Genomic DNA, 14559 nt, shown 5'->3' on the forward strand with positions numbered 1-14559 from the left:
TTGGATTCCTTTTCTGAATTGTTTTAGAAGACATTTCATATTAGCATTAGCCAGCCTTGCATTTATAGAAAAAAACGATTGTGCGGCACTTGCAATTTTTGTATTTGCAGTTCAACAAGCAGCAAAACATCGGAAACCACTGTATTGTATATACAGGCACACAATTAACAGTATCGCAAGTGTAGAATGGACGGGCAATGGTTTACTTGATAATGTAACTTTATTCGGCTTGACAACTCACAACAGGATAGCGAGGCAGCAGGTAAAACACAGCAACAGCAAGTTCCCGCTTTTCGTGCATGCCGTAAAACAATACAGTGTCGTGAAGTGTGGTACACAACAGCAGTTCACAGTACACTTACTCAAACTAATATATGACATCTCCCCTTTTTTTTTTTATGCAACCTATCAGTAGCAAATTCCCATTAATTAACAAAAACTCATTTCCACCAGGTTATTGTTTAAACGTGGACTATGTAACATGTTTTGCTACCATATGAAACAGATATATATATATATATATATATATATATATATATCGCTGTAATCAGCAAAATAAAGTTCTCTTGCAACAAACACAATATCACTTTCAACTTAAAGCACATATTCTCTTTTCTCTTTTCCTTTTGTTGACACAAAACTCAAAATGCATCACAGAACATGCATCAATGCTTCACTATTATTCACAAAAAAAAAAAGTTATTTGATTCCTCTTTCACATCCTTGCTCCCTTCCCCACTGTCCAAAGGCCATACAGTGAATGACAGAGACTAAAGGTCTAGTCTTATGACCGGTTTGCACACACGTCCAGATCTGGTACAAACTTGCCTCGGTGAGTCTGTATGTGTGTGTGTTACAACCTGACCAGTGTCAGAGGGGGTAGCCTCAAGGGTGGGGAAATGTGCAGACATGGATGGTTCGACTGCTGTACACTCAGCTGATGGGGAGATTGAGGTCGTGGCAAGCTGTGGGGAATGCTCTCGGCGAAGGTGGCGGCGATTCCTCCGGAACGATGTTTCTTGCGGTGTGTGGACAAGGTAAGACCTCGGGGTAACACATTCCTTGGAAACAACTGCAGGCGTCACCCAAGTCTTTTCCTGATCCAACTTTGCGACAACCGCGTCACCTGGTCGCAGTGGAGAAAGTGGTCTGGCCCCATGGCGGCGATTGTAGTAAAAGGCCTGTTTGGTCTTTTCAGCAGCATCCCTTTGCATGACAGTCTTTCTGTTGGGCCATTTAGGTTGAAGATTTTTCTCTAGAGTAGGGAGAGTTGTTCTAATCTTTCTCCCCATGAGGAGCTCAGCCGGGCTGACTCCTGTTGTGGCGCAGGGTGTTGACCGATAACACATGAGAGCTAGGAGGGGGTCCTCCTGTTTAAGGATTCTCTTAGCAGTCTGCACTGCTCTCTCTGCGTGACCATTTCCTTGGGGGTGGTGAGGACTTGAGGTTAAGTGTTTAATGTCCATTTGTTGTGCTAGTTCTTTGAATTCAGCACTGGAAATCTGAGGTCCATTGTCACTCACCATCTCATCAGGGATCCCGAATCTAGCAAAGATTGCTTTCAGTCTGTGAATAACCTGAGTGCTTGTCGTGGAAGGCACGTGCAGTATCTCCAGAAAACGGGAGTAGTAGTCCGATACTATGAGATAGTTATTCTTGTTGTATTCACAGAGGTCAAGTGCAATACGTTTCCAAGGGCGACCTGGCAGAGGTGTTGAGATGAGTGGCTCCTTTTGCTTAGCTCCTGACAGGTTTGGCATTGCATTACCGTCTCTTTGAGCTCTGTGGAGAGCCCTGGCCACCAAACCAATGAGTTTGCCCGGTCTCTACACTTTGTAAGTCCTTGGTGTCCATCATGTATTTTCTCGAAGATCTCTGCTCTTAGTGACTTTGGAATGACAATCCTGCATCCACGTATTACTAGGCCATTTGTCTCTGACAGTTCATTTTTCACTTTTGCATATGCTCTGGCATCCAGTGAGACTTTATCTCTGTATTCTGGCCATCCATTTCTTATATACTTTATAACAGTTTGTAGTTCACGATCTGTTGCGGTGACTGCTTTAATGCTATCCATTCGACTCTGAGAGGCTGGAATGCCTAGCATTACGGTATCTACGTAGCACTCCACCTCACTGTGTGTATCAGCCTTTTCTTTGGTGTAAGACTGTGGGCCACGAGACAAGGCGTCAGCTACTACGAGGGTTTTACCTGGCACATAGACAGCTTCTGGTTTGTATCTCATGAGCCGCATTAGGAGACGCTGGCACCTCAGGGGAACATTGTCTAAGCTCCGGCTGTTAACGAGTGGTACTAGCGGTCTGTGATCGGTCTCCAGTCTGAACTGATCTAACCCACATAGGTATTTGTCAAACTTCTCACAAGCACATACACTCGCTAGGCACTCTTTCTCTATCTGGGCCTATCTTGTCTCGGCCTCTGTGAGACGTCTGGAGCTGTAGGCAACTGGTTTCCACTCTTCTCCGTGGAGTTGAAGTAACACAGCTCCTAGACCGTAGCTGCTGGCATCAGCAGACACAGTGGTTGGCTTTTATATATCATAAAAGGTGAGGACTGGTGCTGTTGTTAGCCTTCTTTTAATATTCTCGAAAGCTAACTGTTGGGGTTGACCCCAGATCCATGCATTTTTCATTTTGAGCAGTTCGTACAAGGGCTGACCAATGGTGGCAAGGTCCGGGATGTATTTGCCAAGATAATTGACCATGCCTAGCAGTCTTTTTAGCTCTTGGACATTTTGTGGTGAGGGCAGCTGGTGAATGGCCTCAACTTTGTCTGGGTCTGGCCTCACCCCGGAGAGGTCAATCAGATGACCCAAGAACCGTAGTTGACTCTGCCTCAAGGAGCACTTTTCTTTGTTGAGCTTGAGGCCTGCAGACTCAATGCGGTATAGCACTTTGCTCAGTCGAGCATCGTGTTCCTCCATGGTGGCCCCGTAGACTAAGATGTCATCCATGAACACTTCTACGCCCTCCAAGCCCTCCAGGGTCTCCAGCATCTTTCACTGGAAGATTTCTGGTGCACTTGTTATGCCAAATGGCAACCTTTTAAAACAGTACCTGCCGAAAGGTGTTATAAAAGTTGTCAGTAAGCAGCTGTCGGGGTGGAGAGGAATCTGCCAAAATCCGCTGGCAGCATCAAGGGACGAGAACACCTTTGCACCACTTAATTTAGAGGTTATCTCATCAGAGGTAGGCAGGACGTAGCGCTCTCTCTTAACTGACTTGTTTAGCCTTGTGAGGTCGACACAAATTCTTGCCTGGCCTGTGTGTCTTTTTAAGACTGGAACCATGGGGGCACACCATTCAGTAGGTTGTGTCACTCTTTCAATTACACCATTTTTTTCCATTCTCAGCAGTTCGTCTTTTACCTTTTGCAACATAGGAAAGGGCACCCGACGTGCAGTGTGTACAGCGTAAGGCTCTGCATCCTCTCTTAGCTGTATTTTAACTGGCTCTGTTTTCAGTGCGCCATGTTCCCCATAGGGCTGCTGGCATTTGGTTGTGTGTGGTGTAATCTCATCCACTCGCCTCACGAGATTAATTTCTACTGACAAGGAGCAACTGAGTAGATTATTAATGCTGTGTCCACTGACTACATACATTTTGGACAGATAGTCTTTGCCTTTGTAGCTTACTGTTGCATTAAAGCACCCTAGACACAACAGCTGTCCACCTGGGCTGTTTAAAGGGAGGTCTGATGGTTGTAATTGTTTTTCAGGGGTGATTTTGTGGAATGTGTCTTCGTTTATGACATTTACATCTGCTCCGGTGTCAATTTTAAATTCCACTGGTGTAGAATCAACATTAATTACCACAGTCCATGCTTCACTGTCCTCTTTTGCCTTGCACACTGAGCCTAAAAAATATGACATCTGCTCACCTTTGTCAGGCTCTGTGACTTCATTCACAGACCTGCGGTTACGGCACACCCTGGCCCAATGTCCCATTTTGTGACAGTTATGACATACAGCTTTTGAAGCTGGGCACCTTTCGTCCCTCTTGTGTGGTGTTTTGCCACATTTGCCGCATTTCTTTTCATTCTCTCCCCATTTTCTATTTATTTGTGACTGGGCTTGTTGTTGTTGAGGTCTCCGGTTTGTGTTTTTATGTTTGGTTCGTAATTCCTGCACGGATGCAGCCGGATCCCCTTGCAAACTTACTTGCGCCGCTACCTCCTCCGATTGCCTCACAGTCTGAATCGTGAGCTTCAGTGTGAGGTCCGACATTAACTGTAGTTTGCGTGAGAGTTCCTTATCCAATATCCCGACCACGATCCGGTCGCGGATATGCTCCTCTCTGGAATCCCCAAAGTCGCAGTGTTCAGACAGCTCATATAAAGCTCGTATAAAGCTTTCTGCTTTCTCTCCCGGCCGCTGGAGTCGCTGGTGAAAGCAGGCTCTCTCATGTATGACGTTCCTCCGCGGGAAAAAATAGTCATCAAACTTCGCTAATACTACTTCAAAATCATTGCGGTCTTCGCCCTCCACGAACGAGAATGATCTAAATATGTTTTCGGCTTCATTTCCCATGGTGTAAATGAGGCAGCTCACCTGCACCTCGCGGTCATCTTTGTTAAGCTTAGTAGCGGTCCGGTAGCGCTGAAAACGCTGTTTCCAGTCCGGCCATTCCGTCGGCCTGTCGAAAGGAAAGTTCGTGGGAGGATTAAACTTTGCCATGGCCCAGAGTCCGCTTATTCTTCCCTGTAGAATGGCGACTGTTCGGTCCGGGTCACTTCTGACACCATGTAGAATGGACGGGCAATGGTTTACTTGATAATGTAACTTTATTCGGCTTGACAACTCACAACAGGATAGCGAGGCAGCAGGTAAAACACAGCAACAGCAAGTTCCCGCTTTTCGTGCATGCCGTAAAACAATACAGTGTCGTGAAGTGTGATACACAACAGCAGTTCACAGTACACTTACTCAAACTAATATGACAGCAAGAACACATTTGGAACCCATGGAATGATGGGAAATGAAGTTTGTATATATACAAACATTATTTTCCATCATTCCAAGGTAGCTGGATATCTTCTGGAGCTGGACCACCTAACTAGTATGGCTCGATTAAGTAAAGATATTCTTAAATTTGGAACTCAAAAGGACACCGTTAAGAATAGGAGAAAAACTGTGAAGTGTATGCAATGCTGGGGAATACTCAAAAGATCAATGCGATGCTGCATATGCACACGTTAAAGCCTGTGCCGTGATGGTTTTACCTGGTAAGTGGCTTTAGTATCTAACTTTTTGAAAATGTAGGTTTGTAAGTAGTTCTAAAAGATGGTAGTCTTACTCTACAATGTGTGAGATCAAAAACAACACTTTTTTTCTGTTTTACCTTACTTATATTAATAACATTCATTATATTAATTATAAGATTTACATTTTTGTACCAGTTTAATTCATTTTGCGTATTTAAACTGAGAAAGAAAGAGTTGAACTTAACCTTACTAAACACATTCTGTTCCATTCAATTTAACTAAAGTTAAATTTAACTACAGCTGGGTCTCCCACACAAGTTTTACTGAACTGTACATTTATGATATATATTCTATGCTCTCTTTGTAAATTTACCTTTCACATCATATACTTGGTAAATAAACAAAACCAACCTAAATCTAATAATAATTCCTCTTAAAATGTGTTTGGTAGTGGCTACATCTCAAATGTCCCCTGTTCCCTAAATATTTCACTATAATGTAAACATTTCTAAATTTCTCTATGTATTTGATATAAAATTTTTACTTACATAAAATTTTATGAAAAACTCCCTGTTTAACATCAAGCCACTCTTTCATTGTAGAATAAGAATTTCCAGAACTTATGTAGCTAGTACACTAAGTAGGGAACTGGGAAATATTTGAGATTAAGACTTCAACTTCAGTTTAAAGGAAATATGAGCATATATTTAGCTAACTGGCCACTACAGAAGTAATGCTCACAAAAACCCTGCTTGTAATTTTATAACAGTATCTGTGTTGTGTACATTGTGTGTGAAAGTCAGAGTAAGACTGATGGGACAAAAATTCTTATTCAAATGTTTTATTCCATCTTAAACTGTCTAACAGTTTCCACGTGTCAAAATATAACTGCATCATATTATTGGAGTAAGTAGTGATTATAATTTTATATTGAACATTAAGAATTTTAATCTTATATTTTAGTGATTTGTGTTGAAAGCTTTAAAACTTATTTTTAAACTTTATAAAAGTCAAACATTTTGCCATGGGATTGACCAATTTCCAACAGGAGTGTATCCATCTCTGAACAAAACAAACTCCTCAGTGTGTGTGTGAACATCATCTCCGTCCCTCGCACATTTGACTCATCCATGGCAGTGAACACACAAACACACACTAGTGAGCAATTCTTCACATGCTTTGTTGCCTTGCTCAAGGGCACTTAAGCCATAAATGAATTTTCACTTGCCGGTCCCCAGAGTTGATCCGGTGACTCTCAGGCCTCAAGCTTGCTTCTCTAACCTCAAGGCCATGGCTGCCCCAAGGAGATGCACTGTTCCCAGAATTAATGCAATACTGTGTCAATGCGTGGACCCGAAGGAGCAAGTCCCTTTTCCGTCTCTAAAAATTTTATATGTAGTCCTGACATAGAGGATGTATCAGATTGTCAAGTATAGCCCTGTCTAATGTTTTCCTGCTGTCTGTGTATCATTGTTTCCTTTGTTTGTCATGCATTTATAAGCACAGGGCTTTTTGTTCCCGTCTTCCTTGTCTCCCCCTTTGCTACTCACTCTTGCGCCTCCTTTATGTTCCTGCCCCCTCATTATCTATCCCAGGTGTTTCTTGTTTGTGTTGTCTTTTTAAAATTCAAATTAGTGTTTCCTGTTTGTGGTTCATTGTAATTGTATGTATGTGTTACATTCCTCCCCATATGTCTAGGGGTAAGGGAGGAGTAACATTTAGATTTTTGAGCATGAAACCAGGTGCAAAGATGGAAAGGACAAGTTGTTAGTAGTCAAGATTATTATTTTACTTGTTGTAAGATGTGAGATAACAAAGACAAGGGGATACAATAACCACAAAAATACAACAACAAGCATGCACTTAAAAACAGGCACAACAAAACAACTAAAAACCCGCCCCTAATCTAGTGTATATATACAACATTTTACCAAACGTGTGTGTGTGTGTATTGGGCGCCTCAAACTACCCTGTCCACACCGCAGAACTGAAGAGAGGTCTAATAACATTTAAACTACATACAATGGTAGCCTTTACATACAGTGGAGTCAACCAAATTACCATGCTATCTTATGACAAACAGCATAGTAAAACCACCCACGCATACAAAAAGAAACTCTCAGTCAATCACTACAATAGAGCTCCACCATAGCTGTTGCTCCCCTCCTCTTGCTCGGCTCTCACATCTTCTTAAACGAAAAGACCCGCCCCTTCCGGGCTCCCTGGAGAGTTATCATTGGCTGGATTGGTGGCAGCAAGGAATCCATTCGCTGCCAAACGTAGCAGAAAACAGCCAATCCCTCACGTCATAGACGAGCACCTGGGAATCCTGAGAAAATGAGAACACAACAACAGCTGTCTTGTTTAACCTTCTTGTTTAGTGTTAGCCCCTTTGTTCTGTTTAGTTTCTCTGTGTTTAGCCTTGTTTAATGTTATCCCCTTTGTTCTGCTTAGTTCTTGTTTAGTGTCTAGTATTGTTTAGTGTTCATTGTTTATGTTTCAAGGTCTTTGTATTTTTTGTTCAGTGAGTTAAATAGTCTTGCTTAGTGAGTTTAGTAGTCTTTGTGTTTAGCCCCTCTGTCTAGTTTCCTTTTGGTTATTATTAAAGTCTCCTGCGATCACCTCCATTCACCTTTATATCTCTGATGACCCTGCAATGTGACAGAATGACACACCAAATCAAGGAGGTAGCAGGAGATTTCAGATTGTCTATAGGACTTGTCAAACTAACTACTGCTGGTGATCAGGGCAGGGACTCTCTATTGGATGGTTCCAGAGTTCAGAAAGAGTCCTGCTCCAGCTTCCAGTCCCGTTCTAGCTTCCAGTCCTGCTCCTGTCTCCAGCCAGTTCCTTCAAAGCCATTCGTGAGTTCAGGTACTTTGACAACTTCTTTAATGCAGGCATATGCCCCATCTCTAAGGGCAAAAGTAACTGAACTGGTTGGGTCTATTAAGCAGACATTGCCTGAGTTTAGAGCCAGCAGCCATGGAGACCTCTCAGACTTCATTTTTAAACTAACTATCTTGGTGAACCTGTTTGATGAGGAGCTCCCAGGTACCAAGACTGAATGTACAGAGCCCCCGGCCACTCCATATGATCCAGAGCCCCTGGTCACTCCAGAGGATCAAGAGCCCCACACTGATACAGAGCCCCCACTCACTCCAGAGGATCCACAGGCCCAGACTATTCCAGAGGATCAAGAGCCCCCAGGCGATCCAGAGGATTCAGGGCCCCCTGCTTCCGAGGGCGTCTCTACAGGGCGCCCTGCTTCCGAGGTCGTCTCCGCAGGGCCCTCTGTTCCTGCGAAGGCGGCGTCACCCTCCGCTTCTGTTCCTGTGAAGGTGGCGAACCCCGCCACTTCTGTCCATGTGAAGGCGGCATCCGCTGCTCCTGTTCCAGTGAAGGTAGTGAACCCTGCTGCTCCTGTTCCAGTGATGGCGGTGACATCTGCCGCTCCCATGACTGTGGCCCTGGCTGCTTTTTTTCGTGGCCCTAAATCAGTCCCAAGGACTTCGGGGCTGACTCCTAGAACTGTGCCCAGACTGGCCTCTCAGACTTTGCAACAGACTTATGTCAGTCCTGGGCACTCCCCTATGTTTGCTTTTGTCCCTGTGTCTGTTCCAGTGTTGGTCCCTGTTCTAGTGTCTGCCCTTGTCTCTGTCCCAGTCCCTGTCACCATGTTCATGTCTGTCCCTGTAAATGTCCCGGTTCCTGTTCCCCTGCCTAGTCCAGTCACCTTTTCAGTCCCTTGTCTGAGCTTCTTTCCTGTCTTATTTTCCAGGCTCCTCTCCTTCCCCAGCTCCTGGGGGGATCTAGGTCTACATGTCCCAGGAGTTGCGCGTTTAGGAAGGCGCATCTGTCATGTATAGCCCTGTCTAGTGTTTTCCTGCTGTCTGTGTATCATTGTTTCCTTTGTTTTTCATGTATTTATAAGCACATGGCTCTTTGTTTTGTCCCTGTCTTCTTTGTCTCCGCCCTTGTGCCTCCTTTGTGTTTTTGTCCCAGGTGTTTCATGTTTGTGTTGTCTTTTTAAAGTCCACATCAGTGTTTCCTGTATGTGGATCACTGTGGTTGTATGTATGTTTGTGCTAAAGATATCCTTGCTAAAGATTCTTGCTATGTTTTGGTTCTATGTTTATAGCCTTTGTGTTTATCCTCTCTTTTAAGTGTTTAGCCTTTGTGATTAGTCTTTTTGTTTATAGTTTAGCCTGCTCTGTTTATTTTCTGTGTTCTGCTCTGCTTAGCCATCTTGTTTTGCTGTCTTATTTAACCTTGTTTAGTGTTAGCCCCTTTATGTTTAGTTCTTGTTTAGTGTTCATTGCTTGTTTCAAGGTCTTTTATTTTTATTTTATTTTTTGTTCAGTGAGTTAAATAGTCTTGCTAAGTGAGTTTAATAGTCTTTGTGTTTAGCCCCTCTGTCTAGTTTCCTTTTGGTTATTATTAAAGTCTCCTGCAATTACCTCCGTTCCCGTTTATATTTCTGATGACTCCACAACATGACACAGATATAACCTGATAAGAACAGATACTACACTTGATCTTAGCCAAAATGTAGAGAAGCAATGGCATTATCAAATGACCTTATCCGTAGTGTTTCTCAACAAATGTGTGAGTGTGTTCCTGCCTTGTGCCGAGTGACTCTGGATAGGCTCTAGACCCCTGAATTGGATAAGCACTTACACACAATGAATGACTGAATGCATTAATTAATATTTTTTCTCAAATATTTTTTTATTGTTTTAATACATTTAAAAGATTCCAGTTAAATATGGGAATTGGTCATTATTTAAATGTGGACATTTACATTTTAATTGTTTTATAACAATTAATTTAAAGAGATTTAAAGATATGTAATTGAATGTTTGTGTTGCCTAAATTAGTCTGTTTCGCAGTTCTGTTTTGTTTTAAAAAAATCAAATTAAGTAATTCTTGGTACCATCCTATTCTTTTTACTAGATCCTTTACGCTTTTTACTTGAAAATAAATATTTTAAAGTAATGGTACAGTTTTTGGCTACTATACCCAACTCTGCAATTGCCAGATTCAAGTTCCATAAATGATGGAATCCAGAGATTCCATAAATGTTGAGAACTGCCTAGACCTAATTTGGCACACATCAAACTTATAATTATAATCTGCACATTATATTGACATTTTATTCTATTTGCCTTTAGGGTTCATGGAACGAATCACAAAGTAAAAAAAATATATATAAATATCAGTCCATTATGGATCTGTTATGTACATATCTCGCAATCTCAAAAACTTCCACTTGTGGCTGCTGCTTCTCGCTAGAATTATTATTATTATTTCTTTTTATTCTTTTTCTTCTTGCCCCCTCCCTCATCCCTGCTTATTTATCTACTTTTTCAACTAATAAAAAGTATACATAAAGTTGTCATAACAGTGTATTTGCTTATTCATAAATATCATAAAGTGCAAATCAAAACAAAATACAAACAAAAAACAAAAAGTGAGGCTACATGAATCTAAATCCTAAAAATGTGAAGAGCCAATATAATATGGCAAGCAACATTTATGACAATTGCCATCTTTTGGAATAAGTGTTTATAAATGTATATGTATGCTTATGTCAGTTGTCATACAGGCTTTATGTAGGTGTCATGGAGCCTTAAGAACACCACCCTACAGTAAAATTTTACCAAAAATTAAAATACTATAAAAGACCAAAATTATTTTTATACAGAAATGTTAGCCTACTGAAAAGTATGTGGAGTATATACACTCAATACTTGGTTGGGGCTCTTTTTGCATAATCACTGCAGTGCAGCATGGAGACAATCAGCCTGTGGCACTGCTGAGGTGTTTTGGAAGCCCAGGTGGCTTTGATAGCAGCATTCAGCTCGTCTTCATTGTTGGGTTTGGTGTCTCTTATCTTTCTCTTGACAATACACCATAGATTCTATATGGGGTTTAGGTCAGGCGAGTTTGCTAGCTAATCAAGCACAGTGATACTGTGGTTATTAAACCAGGTATTGGTACTTTTGGCAGTGTGGACAAGTGCCAAGTTCTGCTGGAAAAAGAAATCCACATCTCTGTAAAGCTTGTCAGCAGAGGGAAGCATGAAGTGCTCTAAAATGTACTGGTAGATGGCTACACTGACTTTGGACTTGATATAACACAGTGGATTAACACCAGAAATGAAATGGCTCCCCAAAGCATTACTAGACAGTGGAAATTTCATACTAGACCTTAAGCAGCTAGGATTGTGTGCCTCTCCACTCTTCCTCCAGACTCTGGGCCCTTGATTTCCAAATGAAATGCCAAATAAACTTTAATCTGAAAACAAGATTTAGACTACTGAGCAACAGTTCAGTCCCTTTTCCCCTTGGCCCAGGTAAAACGCTTCTGCAGTTGTCTCTAGGTCATAAGTGGTCTGACGCAATGAATGCAACAGTTGTAGTCTATGTCATTGATACGACTGTGTGTGGTGGCTCTTGAAGCACTGACTCCAGCAGCAGTCGACTCCTTGTGAATCTCCCCCACATTTTTGAATGGCCTTTTCTTGACAATCATTTCAAGGCTGCAGTTATCTCAATTGCTTGTGCACCTTTTTCTACCACACTTTTCCCTTTCACTCAACTTTCCATTAAATAAGCTTGGCTACAGCAGGAGGTGTCAATGGCTGCCTTCTTGACATCTGTCAAGTGAGCAGTCTTCCCCTTGATTGTGTAGCTGACTAAGGGACCATTTTAAAGGCTTAGGAAACCTCCGCAGGCATTTTGTGTTGATTATTATAATTTTCTGAGATAATGACTTTTGGGTTTTCATTGGCTGTAAACCATAGTCATCAACATTAAAAGATATAAACACTTGAAATTGATCACTCTGTTTGTAATGAATCTATATAATATATTTGTTTCATTTTGTGAATTGAATTACTGAAATAAATTAACTTTTTCATGATATTCTAATTTATTGAGATGAATATGTAAATGTGTTTATTGCAAACAAACAAACAGACAAAAAAAAAAGAAAAAAAAACAATACTATCTCCTTTCTTCCAGTGCCACATGTGTGTCTAAACTCTATAACTGGCCCGTAAAGCTGTGTGTTTTCTTTCCTATGAATCTAGTAAAGTCAAGTTTGATCATGCTTAAGTGAAAATTTACAGTCGCACCAGGACTTTGTCGACTGTATTGGATATCTCTGGACTACTGTATTAGTGCACATTGTATTTATAAAGTTATTCACCTTAGCCCATTTGTTGCTCCTGTGAAAAACCTCAGCAGGACTACTGTGCACTGTTATCAGCACCTAGACCCATACACATACAGACATGCCTTAAACATGTAGGTGATAAAAATGTAATGAGAATTGCTTGCCACACAAATAATAGTCAATAGTTGTTTTACGGTGGTCTATTTCCATGTGGGCCCACATAATGTGCAGCAAGAGATCAGCTACAGTCAGCAAAAATATTTTTTATTCTTTTTTACCAGACTAGTATCAGTTAATAACTTACCAATTGCTAAATTATTTTAATATAATATATATATATATATTATGGCAAGCCAAACAGGAAATATTTAATGAACTTTGATATATATAGAATGAACTTTGATATATATAGAATGAATGCTGATATATATAGAATGAAAGTTGATATATATGGAATGAACGCTGATATATATAGAATGAACGCTGATATATATAGAATGAAAGTTGATATATATAGAATGAAAGTTGATATATATAGAATGAACGCTGATATATATAGAATGAACTTTGATATATATAGAATGAACGCTGATATATATAGAATGAACTTTGATATATATAGAATGAAAGTTGATATATATAGAATGAAAGTTGATATATACAGAATGAACTTTGATATATATAGAATGAACGCTGATATATATAGAATGAAAGTTGATATATATAGAATGAAAGTTGATATACATAGAATGAATGCTGATATATATAGAATGAACTTTGATATATATAGAATGAATGCTGATATATATAGAATGAACTTTGATATATATAGAATGAAAGTTGATATATATAGAATGAAAGTTGATATATATAGAATGAACGCTGATATATATAGAATGAACACTGATATATATAGAATGAACGCTGATATATATAGAATGAACTTTGATATATATAGAATGAACGCTGATATATATAGAATGAAAGCTGATATATATAGAATGAACTTTGATATATATAGAATGAAAGCTGATATATATAGAATGAACTTTGATATATATAGAATGAACTTTGATATATATAGAATGAACGCTGATATATATAGAATGAAAGTTGATATATATAGAATGAACTTTGATATATATAGAATGAACGCTGATATATATAGAATGAAAGTTGACATATATAGAATGAACTTTGATATATATAGAATGAACTTTGATATATATAGAATGAAAGCTGATATATATAGAATGAACTATCTATTAAGCAGACATTGCCTGAGTTTAGAGCCAGCAGCCATGGAGACCTCTCAGACTTCATTTTTAAACTAACTATCTTGGTGAACCTGTTTGATGAGGAGCTCCCAGGTACCAAGACTGAATGTACAGAGCCCCCGGCCACTCCATATGATCCAGAGCCCCTGGTCACTCCAGAGGATCAAGAGCCCCACACTGATACAGAGCCCCCACTCACTCCAGAGGATCCACAGGCCCAGACTATTCCAGAGGATCAAGAGCCCCCAGGCGATCCAGAGGATTCAGGGCCCCCTGCTTCCGAGGGCGTCTCTACAGGGCGCCCTGCTTCCGAGGTCGTCTCCGCAGGGCCCTCTGTTCCTGCGAAGGCGGCGTCACCCTCCGCTTCTGTTCCTGTGAAGGTGGCGAACCCCGCCACTTCTGTCCATGTGAAGGCGGCATCCGCTGCTCCTGTTCCAGTGAAGGTAGTGAACCCTGCTGCTCCTGTTCCAGTGATGGCGGTGACATCTGCCGCTCCCATGACTGTGGCCCTGGCTGCTTTTTTTCGTGGCCCTAAATCAGTCCCAAGGACTTCGGGGCTGACTCCTAGAACTGTGCCCAGACTGGCCTCTCAGACTTTGCAACAGACTTATGTCAGTCCTGGGCACTCCCCTATGTTTGCTTTTGTCCCTGTGTCTGTTCCAGTGTTGGTCCCTGTTCTAGTGTCTGCCCTTGTCTCTGTCCCAGTCCCTGTCACCATGTTCATGTCTGTCCCTGTAAATGTCCCGGTTCCTGTTCCCCTGCCTAGTCCAGTCACCTTTTCAGTCCCTTGTCTGAGCTTCTTTCCTGTCTTATTTTCCAGGCTCCTCTCCTTCCCCAGCTCCTGGGGGGATCTAGGTCTACATGTCCCAGGAGTTGC

At 41.2% G+C, this 14559-nt stretch overlaps 2 pseudogenes; one reads left to right on the forward strand and one right to left on the reverse strand.

Moving 5' to 3' along the window:
- The window catches only part of LOC136665458 (ras-related protein Rab-26-like), a 201273-nt pseudogene that overhangs the window by 142572 nt on the left and 44142 nt on the right, over nucleotides 1-14559 (forward strand).
- On the reverse strand, nucleotides 9664-9787 carry LOC136665470 (U2 spliceosomal RNA; annotated as a pseudogene).

Source organism: Hoplias malabaricus, chromosome 13, assembly GCF_029633855.1.
Source record: "Hoplias malabaricus isolate fHopMal1 chromosome 13, fHopMal1.hap1, whole genome shotgun sequence".
Classification (NCBI taxonomy): domain Eukaryota; kingdom Metazoa; phylum Chordata; class Actinopteri; order Characiformes; family Erythrinidae; genus Hoplias; species Hoplias malabaricus.